The following is a 16,939-nucleotide window of genomic DNA, read 5'->3' as shown; positions in this document are numbered from 1 at the left end:
TTTTTTCAATAATCGGAAAAAATCATGATTTTTTTTGATTATTTTTTTTAATTAATTGAAAAGTAATCATTAAAAATAGAAAATAATGGCAAGTAATCATTAAATGGCGTTTAAAGAAAATAATCAATGGAACGGCTAATGATTACCATTAGTAATCATTATTTAACAGGTCTGGAAGTAAGTAATAGGACAAGAAAAAGAGGAGGGAGAGTAAGAGGTAAAAGCTAGAACTTATGCAGAAAGACCAAAGTTAGGGCGGAAGTACATTTATAAACAAACAGTTATTAGAAAATTTTCAGTTGGCAAAGAATAGCTAAATAAACTTGCAATAAAAAGATTTCGTTAGAATATCAACAATTATAATGAATTTGTTAGTTTGGTAAAGTAGAAGCTGTTTGTTCAAGTGGTTTAAAATTCTTAATATTATTTATAAAACATTAGATCGGTGAATTAAGTTCCTATTATGTGTAAATTTATATGGAAATGTTATTTTAGAATGCTTTAAAAACCTTCTGCTGTTCTAATCTAGAATTTTAGCAGCACTTTTATCCGGAAATTTCCGGAATTTTTTCTCAAGCTATAATGGCGGCCACCGTGGTGTGGTGGTAGCGTGCTCCGTCTACCACACCAAAGATCCTGGGCTCGAGCTCCGGGCCAAACAAATTCCATGTGTAATACTGAGGCACTTCAGAATATAACAAAGTTATCGCAAATATATCAGTTTCGCATAATTTGAAAAAAGCTGTTAACGTAGTTGCTGGTGGTTGTGCTGCTCTTTCCAATACATTTGCTACATTAAAGTAAACACGTTGGCCATTATCAAGATGCACAGCCAAGTGAATAACCGCAGGATGTCTTTCGTGCATTGGAAACGACATAAACATCCAGACGGCTTTATTGCTACTAATATAGCGTCCCATTTGATACTGAGTAATTTCATCATTTGTATTATCACCAGCAACACCCAAAATTGCTATATCGCTCCCTTTATTTACATACTTACGAATATATTTAATGGATTTGACAGAATTACAATATTCCACATTTATATGAGCATTGAATATTTTCGATAATAATGGACAATACGGAACCACCCAACGATTATCAACTTCAACTTCGTGGTTATGCATTCTAATGCTTGCCGTTTTGCCAATATCATTAGGTGATCTACGTCGAGACAACGGATATCCGCAATTGCCCGTTATTGTGTCTGAAGTAAATTGCCTTGGGTATCGTTTCGAACACTTTTCATCAATCATACATGGTGAATTCACATTTAGTTCACCGCACGGCCCATGTATCATGTTTTTAATGACAACTCAGGATCAGCAGTGCGATAAGGAATTTCAGCTGATATAAGATTATCGATTTGATCCGGAGTTATTTTATGTACCAGCCAAATTAGTATATGTGCGTGCGGCAATCCCGTTTTCTGCCCTTCGGTGGAGTACATATGGCAACGCACCTCTCGAGATACATATAATTTCACAATTAAATCCATAAGTGCTTTACATTTTTGCCGAAAAACACGCGCAGTAATGTCATGACGATCGGTTCTCCTGCAAATAAATTGTTTTTGATATCATCCCACTGCGGATTACATGTAAATGTAATGAACAGATCCGGTCGACCGTATTTTCGTACATAACACATTGCGTCTTGTGCATATTCGTTCATGTTCCGTGGGCTACCAAAATACGAAGATGGCAATATAGTTAAACATCCGATGTCATCAATATTAGTATCATTCGCTATCGCATCTTGCAAATGAATGTATTGTTCAGATCTTAATTTTGCTTGGTTGATACGAATAAAATTAAGACGTTCTGTTTCTATTTTGGCATACATATCAACGATGCACTGATGATATAGTTTACCACATCTCAAGATATAACTTTGTTCGTGTGGACGAACCATCAATCGATACGAATAAAAATTCATGGCACAAACTTTTTTCTGTACATGTAGACCTGAAAATAAGTGCAAAATGTGACTTAAGAAATTTATACAAATGATGAAATGTCAACACACTGAAAATAATATTTACCTGTTCGTGGATCAATCATTGTTATATGGATATGGTAGCTAGCGTTACCTTTCCAATGCAATATTGGGTATTGTAATGCGTGGTAACTACGATGAAGTTCCGAAACACGTTGCAATTGGTCATTTCTGCGATGAAGTATAATATCACGGGATTGAAATTGATCACCAAGAATTACAATTGCAACCTCATCAATTGTCGGTGCATTGAGTCGCCTTTCATGCTCTCCAAAAGGTGTTCTATCAGCCCTTATTACGATTTTGTGATTATCAGATGGCATACGATCGAGAGCAATTTTGAACAATTGGACTAGTGCGTTATGCTGATGGAAAAACCTTTGTAGCTCCAAAATTATTTCTCGTCTTGTATTCAAAGCAATTGCACAACGTTGATCCAATTCACGATTTTCATCACCAATAAAATAAATTTGCAAAAATTTATAATCAGCGTCGGGGTATGGCAATAACCAATCAGCTTGATGATAAATTTGGTCCTGAATCTGCAACATGTATGCAATTTTAGGTATATGTTGCATAATAATTTTTAAAACTATAGAATACTTTTATGATTCAGATTGTTTGGGACAATCCTATTTAAGTATTTACCTTAAACGTCGGCATAAAATTATCTCTAATAATGTTAGTAGCACCAAAAGAAGAAAATCCCGAATTGTATTGTTGAATATGACTCAAAAAGTGCTTCGAATTTTCAGAAGTCCCAAAAATTAATTAAGACAATGGTTCGGGTAGGATTTCTAATGCTGGCAATGTCACTTTGCCATTAGCACAACACATGCCGGGCGTTTCACCTGGAAATTTAGCCGCATCACAATGTGGACATATTGCGTCCATTATTCCAATATATCCGTACATACTATAATCAATCTGACTGTTGTAATTAAAAGCAGCACGCATAATTTCAGGTACAACAGGTCTACTTCGTGCATTACGTTCACGCTGCGATGCGATAACTTCTGCTCGTTCATCTGGAGTCTGTGATCGCCTTTGTAATGCCGCAGCATTTGCATGACGCGTTCGGTGACCTATATTTCTTTGTGTGGGTCGTGGCATTTTTCTTTCAATTAAAAAAGAATTAATTAAACTTAAAAAAATGTCTACATTAATAGTGGTACACCATATGTTTTTTCAAATAAGGAAACACACATGCTTTCGTGTAATTCACTTCAACAGTTCAAAACTTACCGTTTTTTGCCCGGAAATTCGCTTTGCGCTATATTTCTTCTTTTCACAAATTCACACAAACTTCAATAATTATTAAACAAAAACACTATTTGCATTTTTATGTAATAATTTGCACCGCGGTAATTTCGGACACTACTGAACTTATTGGGCTGCTTCGTTTATTCTGCTAACGAATGGTATTGAGGCCAAAGAAAACGCTCCAGCGGTGTTTACACTCCAATGTCATTTATTCTCCTAATTTGAATTTTCTTAATGTTAAGAGCCAAAGCTCTATATACCTATCTATATAAAATATTCATGCAAAAAAAAAAAATGCACCGTAATATTGTTCGATGTCTTTTCAAAGCCTACTTTGTTTATCGATCTGCCTGCTACATACATACATGTTGATATAAATATAATGCAAGTAAGTTTGTAGGTGGGAATAATAAGTAAGCTAGTTAAGACGAAAGTACATAAATTTTGAGAGCGAAAGAGCGTAGCTAAGTGGTTACAAATCGTTTAGTAAATAATTAAATTATTATTATTGATGTATGTATATATTGGCGGTCATCGTGGTGTGATGGTAGCATGCTCTGCGTGCCACACCGTATGCCCTGGGTGCGACCCCGGGCAAAGCAACATCAAAATTTTAGAAATAAGGTTTTTCAATTAGAAGAAAATTTTTCTAAGCGGGGTCGCCCCTCGGCAGTGTTTGGCAAGCGCTCCGAGTGTATTTCTGCCATGAAAAGCTCTCAGGGAAAACTCATCTGCCTTGCAGATGCCGTTCGGAGTCGGCATAAAACATGTAGGTCCCGTCCGGCCAATTTGTAGGGAAAATCAAGAAGAGCACGACGCAAATTGGAAGAAAAGCTCGGCCTTAGATCTCTTCGGAGGTTATAGCGCCTTACATTTATTTTTTTTATTTATTGATGTATGTATGTTAATATGAAAACGTATAATCCGCTGGCTAAGTGGGATGAATCTGACCAAACAAATGGGTTTTTTGTGTGTTTTACAAAATAATTTCACCATACATTGATCGCTTTTCAGCGCCTTCAGGTAAAAATATTATATTGTTATGTGATTGAATATACCATTTTAACTGGTTGTAGTACATAAGAATGCAATCTCTTAACCTGAAGGCGAGTTCCCAATTAGTCTATATCTCGAGTCCTTAGTTACCCAGCGAAAAGAAAAGCTCTCTTTTCATTAGAATTTATCAACAACTTACAATGGATACTCATGTGGTTCAAACACATCCTAGGGTTATCCGGGTGCACGTTTTGGTATATATCTATACTATAGCAATCATCAACAGCTTCCATTTGATACCCATATTGTACAAACACATCCTAGGGTTACCCGAGTCCACATTTTGGCCTATATCTCGAGACCCTGGTATCCGATTCTTAAAATTTCAAAACACAAACCATCTACTGAATAGTCAGAACAAAGCCTAAAAATTTGGTTTGCATAGGTGAGCCCGTTCTTGAGTTATAAAATCACAACGAAAAATGGCATTCATTTTTATATATATAGAAGATATAAAAAAACTTGCTTGCTTAAATAGTATAAGTTAAATATTCTCAGTTAAATAGATATTAATATAAGAAAACGAATTAATATGAAAAATAAATAAAATCCTAAAATGGCACATTTATGCCCTTTATTTTGTTACTAGCCTTTACCCGCGGCCCCGTCCGCAAGGATAAAATGAAATATGTGGGCTATTCACGTTAGCCTGCTTATAAAGTTATCTGTTTAAAATTTTTTTTCTGTCTAATGCATTTTATTTTTGTAATTGAGTAAAAAAAAGAACTTTATGAGCTGATAACCTGATAGGATCCCAAAATGATAACGAAATTATCCAGAAAAAGCCACGAAATGACCCCGACGCTATCGCGGACGGATCCCGAAAACCATCCAGAAACGGCCCGGAAGTGTTTCCAAAAGTTCCCGAAGTAGTCCCAAAAAAACCCGAAATGACAACGACACGATTCTAGACTTATCCAGATAACCACACAGAAATGATGCCTGAAGGGTACCAAATTGATCCCGAAATAGTCCCGAAAAAGTTCCGAAATTACCCTGACGGGCTCCCGGACGGATCTCAGAAACCATCCAGAAAATATCCAGGAAGGGTCCCTAAATTATCCCGACTAACTCCAGAAAAAGTTCCGAAATGGCTCCGAGGGGATCCACGATGGATCGCGAAAACCATACAGAAATGATTCCGGAAGGATTCCAAAATGATCCCGAAATAGTCCAGAATTGACCCAGATGGGATCCCGCACAGATCCAGAAATGATCCCGGAAGGGTGCAAAAACTATCCCGGAAAAGTAACAAAAAATCCCAAAATGGCTCCTACGGCATCCCGGACGGATCCAGAAATGATCTCGGAAGGGTCCCCAAATGATCCCAAAATGGTCCCGAAATGACCCTGATGGATCCGGCAAACCATCAAGAAATTATGCCGAAAGGGTCCCAAAATGATCCCGAAATCCATCCAGAAATGATCTTGGGAGGGACCCCAAATGATCCCGAAAAAGTCCCGCAATGATTCCGAGGGGATCCTGATCGGATACCGATAACCATCCAGAAGTGATGCCGAAAAGGTCCTCAAATGATCACCTAATAGTCCCAAAATGACCCTGACGGCATCCCGGACAGATCCCGAAATCCATCCAGAAATGATTTTGGGAGGGTCCCAAAATTATCCCGAAATAGTCTGGGAAAAGTCCAGAAATTACCCTGACGGATACCGGACGAATCCTGAAAACCAATCTTAAATGATGCCGAAAAAGTCCCGAAATGACCCTGATGGGACCCGGAAAGGATCCCGAAAACTAACCAGAAATAATGCCGGAAAGGTCCTCAAATGATCTCCCAATAGTTCCGAAAAGACCCTGACGGGATCCCGAACGGATCCCGACAACTATCCAGAAATGATACCGAAAGGGCCCGCAAATGATCCCGTATTAGTCGAGAAAAAGTCCCGAAATGACCCCGACGGGATGCCGGACGAATCCCAAAAACCATCCAGAAATGATTTTGGAAGGGACCCCAATGATCCCGAAAAAGTCCCGCAATTATTCCGACGGGAATCTGAACGGATACCGAAAACCATCCAGAAGTGATGCCGGAACGGTCCTCAAACGCTCACCTAATAGTCCCAAAATGACCCGGAGGGCATCCCGGACAAATCCCGAAATCCATCCAGAAATGATCTTGGGAAGGTCCCAAAATGATCCCGAAATAGTCTCGGAAAAGTCCAGAAATTACCCTGACGGGTTCCCGGACGAATCCTGAAAGCCATCCTTAAATGATCCCGAAAAAGTCCCGAAATGACCCCGACGGGATCCCGGACGGATCCCGAAAACCATCCAGAAATGATGCCGAAAGGGTTCCCAAATGATCCCGTATTAGTCGCGAAAAAGTCCCGAAATGACCCCGACGGGATCCCGGACGGATCCCGAATATCATCCAGAAATGATGCCGGATGAGCCCCAAAATGATCCCGAAAAAGTCCCCAAATGACCCCGACGAGATCCCGGACGGATCCCGAAAACCATCCAGAAATGATGCCGGAAGAGCCCCCAAATGATGCCGAAAAAGTCCGCAAATGACCCCGACTATATCCCGGACGGATCCCGAAAACCATCCAGAAATGATGCCGGAAGAGCCCCCAAATGATCCCGAAAAAGTCCCCATATGACCCCGACGAGATCCCGCACGGATCCCGAAAACCATCCAGAAATGATGCCGGAAGGGTCCCCAAATGATCGCGAAATAGGCCCGAAATGATTCCGGAATAGTCCCTAAAATGTTCCAAAATAACCCCGACGGGATCCCGGACGGATCCCGTAAACTATACAGAAATGATCCCGGAAGGGTCCCAAAATGATCCCGAAATAGTCCCGAAAAAGTCCCGAAATTACCCCGGCGTAATCCCGGACCGATCCCGAAAACCATCCAGAAATGATCCCGGAAGGGTCTCGATATGACCCTTACGGGATTACAAATAAGGTGAAGCTAATTATAAAACCATGTTAATAAGGCAGCAGGCGCATTGGAGCGAATAAAAAGTTAGATAGAAACATACAGGTAAAGCTAATAAAAGCGTGCTAATAAAAACAATTGATGGAGGGCGGATGGCGGGAGTAGAGGAGAGGACCACTGATCGTACCTTCAAAATTGTCTAGATCTCGTTCTGTATGTACCAGATACCAAAAACTATTGATTTAGGAGAAAATTTAGATTGAGTTATACACCAGAGGGGGAGATAAAGGGGGCGGGCGGAGGGTGTCACTGCTTACTTTGTAAGCCCTCGACTTATTTGACCCCTTGAGTCTGTGATATTGGTGAAGGCCAGTATACGTAAAGTTATAATGTGTAAAAATTATGAAAAATAATTTCTCGAAGGGTCGTGGGACCCCCACCCCTCTTTCCATGTTCGAAAAAATTTCGCTAGTAGACTACTGTCTGTGTCCCAAATTTCATCAAAATTCGTATAGCCATTCTGGCGTGATTCAGTCGCAAAGACGAAAAAATATCATAATTAAATTATAACTGTTCCTAGGGGGCGGAGACCACGCCCCTTTTGAAAAATATATAGCTAGTAGGTCCTTCTAGACTATTGGCTATATGTGTGCAAAATTTCATCCAAATCGGTCCAGCCGTTCTTGCGTTATTGAGTCACAAAGATAAACGTCTGGACAAACATCCAAACATCCAAACATCCAAACATCCAAACATCTAAACATCCAAACATCCAAACATCTTAACATCCAAACTTTCCCATTTATAATATATATTAGATAACAAATGGGTTTTACACGGGCAACTACTGTACATTTTTATCTTAATATATATAAAACACGTGTCACAACATTTTCGGCCGCGATGGACTCCTAAACTACTGAACCGATTTTGTATTTGTTTTGCACTCCGTGTGTAGTTTGATCTAACTTGAGCCATAGGATAGGTTATATCTCAGTTTATAGTCGCAATATTATTTTATTGCACATTTTTTTATTTGTTTATACGTAATACGAAAATGTTACGTATACGCAGTGGCACTCATATTTTCAGGTGGTGGCCAGTGAACGCCTAGACAGTGTTTATACAATATGGATATCAAATGAAAGCTGTTGTTGAGTGCTTTAGTACAGAGTAATATATTATCCAGAGACGGACTGGGACTGGGATTAGGACTAGGACTGGGACTGAGACTCGGAGTGGGACTGGGTCTAGGACTGAAATAAAATACATACCACCCTCTGGGACAGGCAATAAGGGATGCAGAAGAATGAGAAGAAATTGAGAAAAGAAAAAGAGAGAAGGAGATTGAGAAAGAGATAGAATATGACGAAGATGGAGATAGATGAAGCGAAAAAGACGGAGGGAGGAGTGAGTAAAAGGATTAGGAAAAAAGGATGACGGGGGAGGGCAGAGTCAGACGGATAAAGCTTATTAAAATGTATGCAGATAGGCCAAATTTAGGGCAGGAGAACGTCTGCCGGGTCTTCTAGTAATTCCTTAAAATTAGCCAAACTGTAGTTGTATACACAAGTACACTTGTGATACATGTAGTACTACTGATTATCAGTGTTGTCACTTCTAAAATCTATTTAGTGATAGATTTTCAAAAATAGGGTGGTAGATCTCCTAAAAAATAGTGGTAGAATTTTCAAAAACATTAAAACCAATTTTTTTCAAATTATTATTATTCAACCATTAAAACGAACATAACAACTTCAAGTGTATTAACAACATACATATAAACATCTGTATGAAGAGTATGTGTAGGCTTTAGACCTTATCAAATAAAAAAATATAATTAAATAATAGTGGAACTCTCACCTAGTTTTTAATTCTGAAGTTAGTAGTCGGTAGTTTTTAGGCGTTTTTTTTTAATAAACTATTTGAATAAGTATCAAAGAACTAGTCTTAAAAGTTTGAACATTTTTTTACTACAAAAACCTTAACAGCTGAAATTGATAATCAAATGCGAACTACCCATCAAGAACTTTAACAAACCATGCGACGATCTACGCATAAATAAATATGTGAAATGTGTATGCGCAATAATAATATGTGTAACATATTTTCTCCATTTTACTAAGATTTCTTGTGTTACCTCTTTCTTTAGCTTCTTATTTCCAACAATGGTCACAAACTTATACACTCAACTTATGCAGAGTGTGCTTTACGTTTAATTTTCAACATACTTAAAAACCTTAATTTTAGGTCATTGTGAGCAACTTAAAGAACATAGTCAAATGTAGGCAAACAAAAAAGTGGTAGATTTAAAAAAAAAGTGGTAGGAGTGGTAGATGCGGATTTTAGCCGAAATAGTGGTAGATCTACCACTATAGTGGTAGAGTGACAACACTGCTGATTATACAAGTTGTACTACACACATGCGTTGACGCCATTGGTTGTAGTTGTGCTGCATGAGACGAGACCGTGCAAGTACTTGTATATTTTGCTACTCACATCCTTTTGTACGTATACACATACATAAGTTCTCATGCCAGTGAATTGAATGAGTGCTTGTACAAAATTTGTGTGAATGTATTCTTAGGCATATTTTTGTGCATTCATGCAGGGGTCTAGTATTTACCAGGGTTGGGTTTTTCGATACAATTGTACTTTTTTGATACAATTTGACTCAAGAAAGTACTGAAGTAATACGCTGCCATTTTTGGTACAATTTTGCCTACAAGTAAAATTCTAATTTAAGTAATGTATTTCGACGCTATGGCAACCGTCTTTGGAACAAACGACAACGTTCCTTTCATCTTTGTACTTGCACTAGTAGTTCGATTAGCACTGTCTTTATCACATATTATTTTTCAAGCAATAATTAAGTTTGTAATAATATGTACCTACATACATATTTATGAAACCCACCTGTTTTCACTGAAATCAAAAAAAATATTTGGATAACACTACTATTTCTAAAATAGATGTAAACAAAAATCATATGGATAATGATAGTATATATTGCGGCGCTGAAGTAGATCTATTCATTTGTAAAATTTTATTGGAAAAACAAGATATTCAAAATTTTAAACTAAACGTCAAACTATTTTTCATGGAGTTTTGTAAAAACCTACAGGCGAAAATTGACTTTGTTAATGAAATTTTGAATTGGGTCACAAAGCTTGCTCCTGAAACTGTTTTATCAGGAGAAGTAACTAGCATTATTCTACTGTTTGCTAAATTATTTCCTACATGTGAAATTGATAAAACAGAGGAAATTAATTCGGAATACCGAGCCCTCAGAACACGAAGAATTGCGTGCTCTTAAAAATCATTCCATTTCTGAGTTTTGGGCAAAGGTGCGATTATGGAAAAATGAACTGAACGAGCCGTTTTTTGCAAATATATACAGAATTGCACAGGGGGTTTTATCAATTTCACATTCTTCAGCGAATGTTTAAAGAATATTTTCGATACAGAATATAATTAAAACCAGGAGTAGAAATCGTTTACTTGTTGAATCAGTTTCTTCTTTGATAAAAACAAAGGATTTTATTAAGACCAGGGGGCAATATTGTTATAATAAGCAAATTTATAAGGGAGTTAGTTGTGAAAAAAGTTTAATCGTTGACGAGGATGAAAAGTTTTTTGATTAACAAACATACATACATATATGCAAATATTTAAAATATACCTATGTAATAATAGTATATTCTATGTATGAGAAAAGAATATTTATGTTTTTCAAAAACCCTTATTGAACTAAAAAAAATGTTTCCTTCTTAATTAAAAGAAAAATAAATTTCAAATGAATACATACATTAACCGTCCTGTTCATAGATGGCTACCCGGGTATCTTTTGCATATTCAAAAACCATTTTTACATAATCTACAAATAGAAACGAGTCAAAATTTTGTGGCATCCTATAGAATAAGTTGTCTACAAAAAGGAGAGAACATTTCTTCAAATATACTTTCATAAAGATGGTTTTTTAACAAATTAGTTTTTATTACTAAAATTAGTTTTTTATTACTAGTTGTCATGGCTGGGATACCTTGGTACCACTAGTAATTCTCACGTATGAACTGCCTTGTGGTACCATGCGAACTAAGAAGAAAAATTATTCATGAACAGGACGGTTAAGCACGTATTTTTATTTTGGTACTAAAAAGTAAAAAAAAGTGAATGAGTAATAGTGCAATATATGTAAATTCATACACAAAAAAATTCAGTACAATTTGAACGAAAAAAGTACGATTTTTGGGTGGATTTAGTACAATTCACGAAATGTCTTTCCCAACCCTGGTATCTACCTAAATATGTAAAAATGAATGTGATTTTTTTTTTTTTTGCGTTTAGAAAAACTGTACTGAATTGTCCTGATTTTTTAGCGCTGAAATAGGCGAATGTACTGAATTTCCCCAAAAGAAATGTGGCAACCATAAGCATAGGAGACTATGAAAGATAGTTAAAGCCTTTCTTCAAATATTTATGAGTGGACATTAAATAGAAACTGAATTTTAAGGAGCACTTCAGCGGCCCTGGCGAAGCTACCTGTCAGCTATTATCCGACGTAACTAGCTCGATAATATTTTATGCAGCACCAGGACGGCACGGAACAAAAATTATACATCAGAGAGAGATACTGGCAGCCTACCATATTTTTGCTATACGACTAGCATGTATTTATCTCGAAAAGTCCCAGTAGATCTACTGTCAAGTGAAATGGCGTGTCTGTAAGGCATTGGAATCAGCCGACCATCTGAAGATGCCAAGAAAAGCGCAAGGTCACGAACATTAATTAAGTGGAAAAAAGGTGGAAAGTATCGAGAATAAGGCGCTGGACCTTCAAGTTAGTTCGGAATATGCTTGAATGGTACAAGCGAATGCTCGGCGAACTAAACTACTACCTCACGCAGATATCAAGTGAGCACCGCGGTTTCAAGAAGTATCTGCATAAGCGTAGGATTGAGGCGGATCCTTTCTTTCAACGCTGGCCACCGAATTGAAAAACGCAGAACACATAATGTTTCACTATCCTCGTTTTCACGGCAAAAGACTCTCTTCGTAGAGGAGCCTTCCTTTAGAAATTTGGTTCTCGTAATGTGCAGAGACATACAATATTGGACTGCGGTGAGTAAAGTAGAGTTTCTATACGCATGAGAACCAGCGGCGACTAAATCGCCTTGAAAGTGAGGGAAAAGATGGAGAGGGAGAAGGAAATAGTTAAATGCGGAGTAAATAAAAGTATAAGGAATAGGGGAGGGAGAGGAAGAGGTAAAAACTTCATAAAACTTATGCAGAAAGACCAAAGTTAAGGCGGAAGTACATTTATAAACAAACAATTATTAGGAAATTTTCAGCTGAAAAAGAATAGCTAAATAAACTAGAACTAAAAACATTTCGCTAGACTATCAACAATTTGTTATTTTGGTAAAGTAGAAACTGTTTGTTCAAGTGGTTTAAAATTCTTATTATTCTACATAAAACATTAGATCGGTTAATTAAGCTCCTATTATGTGTAAATTTATATGGAAATGTCATTTCAGAATGCTTTATAAACCTTTTGTTGTTCTAATCTAGAGTTTTAGCAGGCACTTTTATCCGGAAATTTCCGGAATTTTTTCAAGCTATAATGGCGGCCGCCGTGTCGTGGTGGTAGCGTGCTCCGCCTACCACACCAAAGATCCTGGGCTCGAGCCCCGGGCAAAGCAACATCAAAAAAATTAAAAAAAAAAAGGGTCCGTTCGGAGTAGGCCTCATCCCGCCAATTTGTAGAAAAAATTAATAGATGCACGACGCAAATTGAAAGAGAAGCTCGGCCCTAAATCTCTTCGGAGGCAAATTTTTTATAAAAGGCTTTCAAATTATTGAAATCTAGAAGAAAAAGCTTTGGTTTATTCTTTACTGACACAACCCAATAATGTATAAATAGCTCCAAAACAACTTATCTTGTCTTAATTAATACTTAACAGTGGCAGAAAACGCTACAAACTAGTTAAAATGAATTTATTCAGTCATTTCGCGATCTTATTTCTCGTCCTTAGCTGCCCTCGAATATCTTGGGGCGATGATTCGGACATTGAGGATAACTCACCTCAGATGTCTGCGGAGGTTGATTCGGAAGTAGAGGATAACACACCTGGGATGTCTAATGGCGGTGAGTCGGAAGTAGAGGATAGCCCACCTGGGATGTCTAGTGGCGGTGATTCGGAAGTAGAGGATAGCCCACCTGGGATGTCTAGTGGCGGTGATTCGGAAGTAGAGGATAGCCCACCTGCGATGTCTAGTGGCGGTGATTCGGAAGTAGAGGACAGCCCATCTGGAATGTCTAATGGCGATGATTCGGAAGTAGAGGACAGCCCATCTGGAATGTCTAATGGCGATGATTCGAAAATAGAGGATAGTCCACCTGGGATGTCTAGTGGCGGTGATTCGGAAGTAGAGGATAGCCCACCTGGGATGTCTAGTGGCGGTGATTCGGAAGTAGAGGATATCTCACCTGGGATGTCTAATGGCGGTTCTTCAAAAATAAAGGCTAGGCCATCTCAGATGCCTGCGGGCAATTGTTCGAAAATAGAGGATAGCAAATATTTAGTATCAATTTATTATTCTCATGAATCATTTATTGAAAAATATCTTTGCGCTGGCGCATTGGTAACTATGAAAATGGTGGTTACTTCTTGGAGTTGCGTGGAGAAATTAAATAGGAAGGGTATAACCGTTATGGCTGGGTCAAGCAAATTACGTGGAAGAAAACATGTTCGCGGTGTGAGCAAAATAATTTCGCCAGTGAAATATAATCTGAGAAAAAGCAGAATGAATATTGCTGTGCTTAAATTGAAAACACCGTTTGACAAGGGTCCTAGAATTGATAGTATAGAATTATGCACTGTTCAATTAACAGCGAAAACAAAAATGCGAGTTAGCGGATGGAGTGGACCGAAGAAAGCACTCCGAAGTGGTTTGGTGACTGTAATACCGCGGAACCAATGTAAGCCTCGTTTCATGGATGTAAATATCAGAGTAAAACATTCAATGATTTGTGCTGGTGGGAAAAAAGGTGCGTTTTTTGGAGGTTCTGGAGCACCGGGCGTTGTGAATGGACAACTTTGTGCGATCGCCGTGGCTAAGCAGAAAGATGCGAAATATCCGCATCTATATACAGATTTAAGTTATTCAAAAGTTCAAAGGTTTTTACGATCCGCGATAAGAAGAAACAAAATTTTCAAAAACAATTCTTTATAACACAGACACGGGAAACTCGCAAAAATCAGAGTGTCGATATATTGTTGTAAAAAATAATTTGCTTTTATTTTTCGATAAATAGTGATTTGTTCTTGATACAATTATACTGTTACAATAAATGTTTTGATTGCCAATTAAAAACTAGTTGTGAGAAAATTATTATAGTGATACTAGCAGACCCGGCAGACATTATTCTGCCCTAAATTTGGCCTATCTGCATACATTTTAATAAGTTTTTTCCGTTTAACTCTGCCCTACCCCTCTACACTTTTTCCTAATCTCTTTATTCACTCCTCCCTCCGTCTTTTTCGCTTCATCTCCATCTTCGTCTCATTCTATCTCTTTCTCAGTCTCCTTCTCTCTTTTCTCTTCTCTCAAGTTTTTATCCTTCTTCTTCATCTCTTATTGCCAGTCCAAGAGGGTGGTATGTATTTTGTTCCAGTCCCATTCCGAGTCTCAGTCCCAGTCCCACTCCGAGTCCCAGTCTCAGTGCCAGTCCTAATCCTAATCCCAGTCCCAGTCCGTCTCTATTATACTTCCCGGAAAAAAGGATCGTAAATCCTAATATTGGCAAATTTATATACCAAATTTCAGGCAAATCGAATAGGACGTATGTAAATAGGTATGTGGGTATTATTAATTCACGTCTTTATTTCGGCTTCGCATGCATATTTATCAGTTTTGCCAGGTTGATGCGACTAAATCGAATATCACAATGAACTTCAGAGCTCTCAGCAACAGCTTTCATTTGATATCCATAATACACACACATTCTAGCTGTATCCAGGTCCATGTTTTGGCCTATATTTCGAGACCCTAGTCACTCAGCGGTGTAAAACTTACTCTGTATTATAGCACACATCAACAGCATCAATTTGATACCCGTAATATAAAAACACATTCTAGGTGTATCGGGGTCCACATTTTGGGCTATATCTCGAGATCCTATCCTCCCAGTTGTATGAAAAGTATCCTGTACTATAGCACTCATCAACAGCTTTCATTTGATATCCATATTGTATAAACACATTCTAGGGGTACCCGGGCCCACGTTTTGGGCTTTATCTCGAGACCCTAGCCTCCCAGTTGTATGAAAATTATCCTGTACTATAGCACTCATCAACAGCTTTCATTTGATATCCATATTGTATAAACACATTCTAGGGGTACCCGGGTCCACGATTTGGGCTATATCTCGAGACCCTAGCCTCCTAGTTGTACGAAAATTATACTGTACTATAGCACTCATCAATAGCTTTCATTTGATATCCTTATTGTATAAACACATTCTAGGGGTACTCGGGTCCACGTTTTATGCTATATCTCGAGACCCTAGCCTCTCATTTGTATGTAAATTATCCTGTAGTATAGCACTCATCAACAGCTTTAATTTGATATCCATATTGTATAAACAAACTCTAGGGGTACCTGGGGCCACGTTTTGGGCTATATCTCGAAACCCTATCCTCCCACTTGTATGAAAATTATCCTGCACTATAGCACTCACCAACAGCTTTCATTTGACATCCATATTGTATAAACACATTCTAGGGGTACCCGGGTCCACGTTTTGGCCTATATCTCGAAACCCTAGCCTCCCAGTTGTATGAAAATTATCCTGCACTATAGCACTCATCAACAGCTTTCATTTGATATCCATATTGTATAAACACATTCTAGAGGTACCCAGGTCCACGTTTTCATCTCAAGACCCTAGACACGTAGCGAAAAAAATGTAGACGTGGCCCCATTCTCAGACCTACCCAATATGCTCACAAAATTTCATGAGAATCGGTTCAGCCGTTTCGGAGGAGTTCAGCCTCTAAAACCGTGACAGAAGAATTTTATATATTAGATAGAGTATTAAATATGTGGCTGTTGAGTGAAATATCTCCGTATCTTGACTGAACCCTCATTTCAGAACTTTTTTCATAAACGCCCCACGCGCTCACGTCAAAGCATAAACAAAATTTTAAATGTTTAAATGGGACCCCCTTAATGAATAAATTTTGAGTTAAAATTTTCTCAGCTGTATAACATTTTTGGAAAATTTTATGTTGTTAATTTGTTAGTTTTGATTTGAATATAATACCAGCTTTGAAATTCAGGCACCTTCATATGAATCGAATTTATGTATATGTGAGGGTATATGGGAGTGCTATGAAATTTTTTTTTATGTTCAAAGTGTGAATTTTTATCTTTGCCTCTTCTTCAGGGCAAAAGAATATAATGGAATATAAGGAGTCTGCCTTAGGAGTCTTTTTGGATAGCTGGTAATCATGGATTGTCTTTGCTACATCAAAGTACATCCAGCCATAACCAGATTGATCGGATGTATGTGAAACTGCAGGAAGATTGCTTCACTTAGTAGATTTGTAGAGCATCTTGTTTGCCGAGAGGGGACTTTAATTTTCATGTTCCTACCTTGTCCAAAGTAGCATCTATTGGCATTTTTGTTTTAATTCTTCGCTGGA

Source organism: Eurosta solidaginis, chromosome 1 (assembly GCF_040869045.1).
Source record: "Eurosta solidaginis isolate ZX-2024a chromosome 1, ASM4086904v1, whole genome shotgun sequence".
Taxonomy (NCBI): domain Eukaryota; kingdom Metazoa; phylum Arthropoda; class Insecta; order Diptera; family Tephritidae; genus Eurosta; species Eurosta solidaginis.
This window is presented reverse-complemented; position numbering follows the sequence as displayed.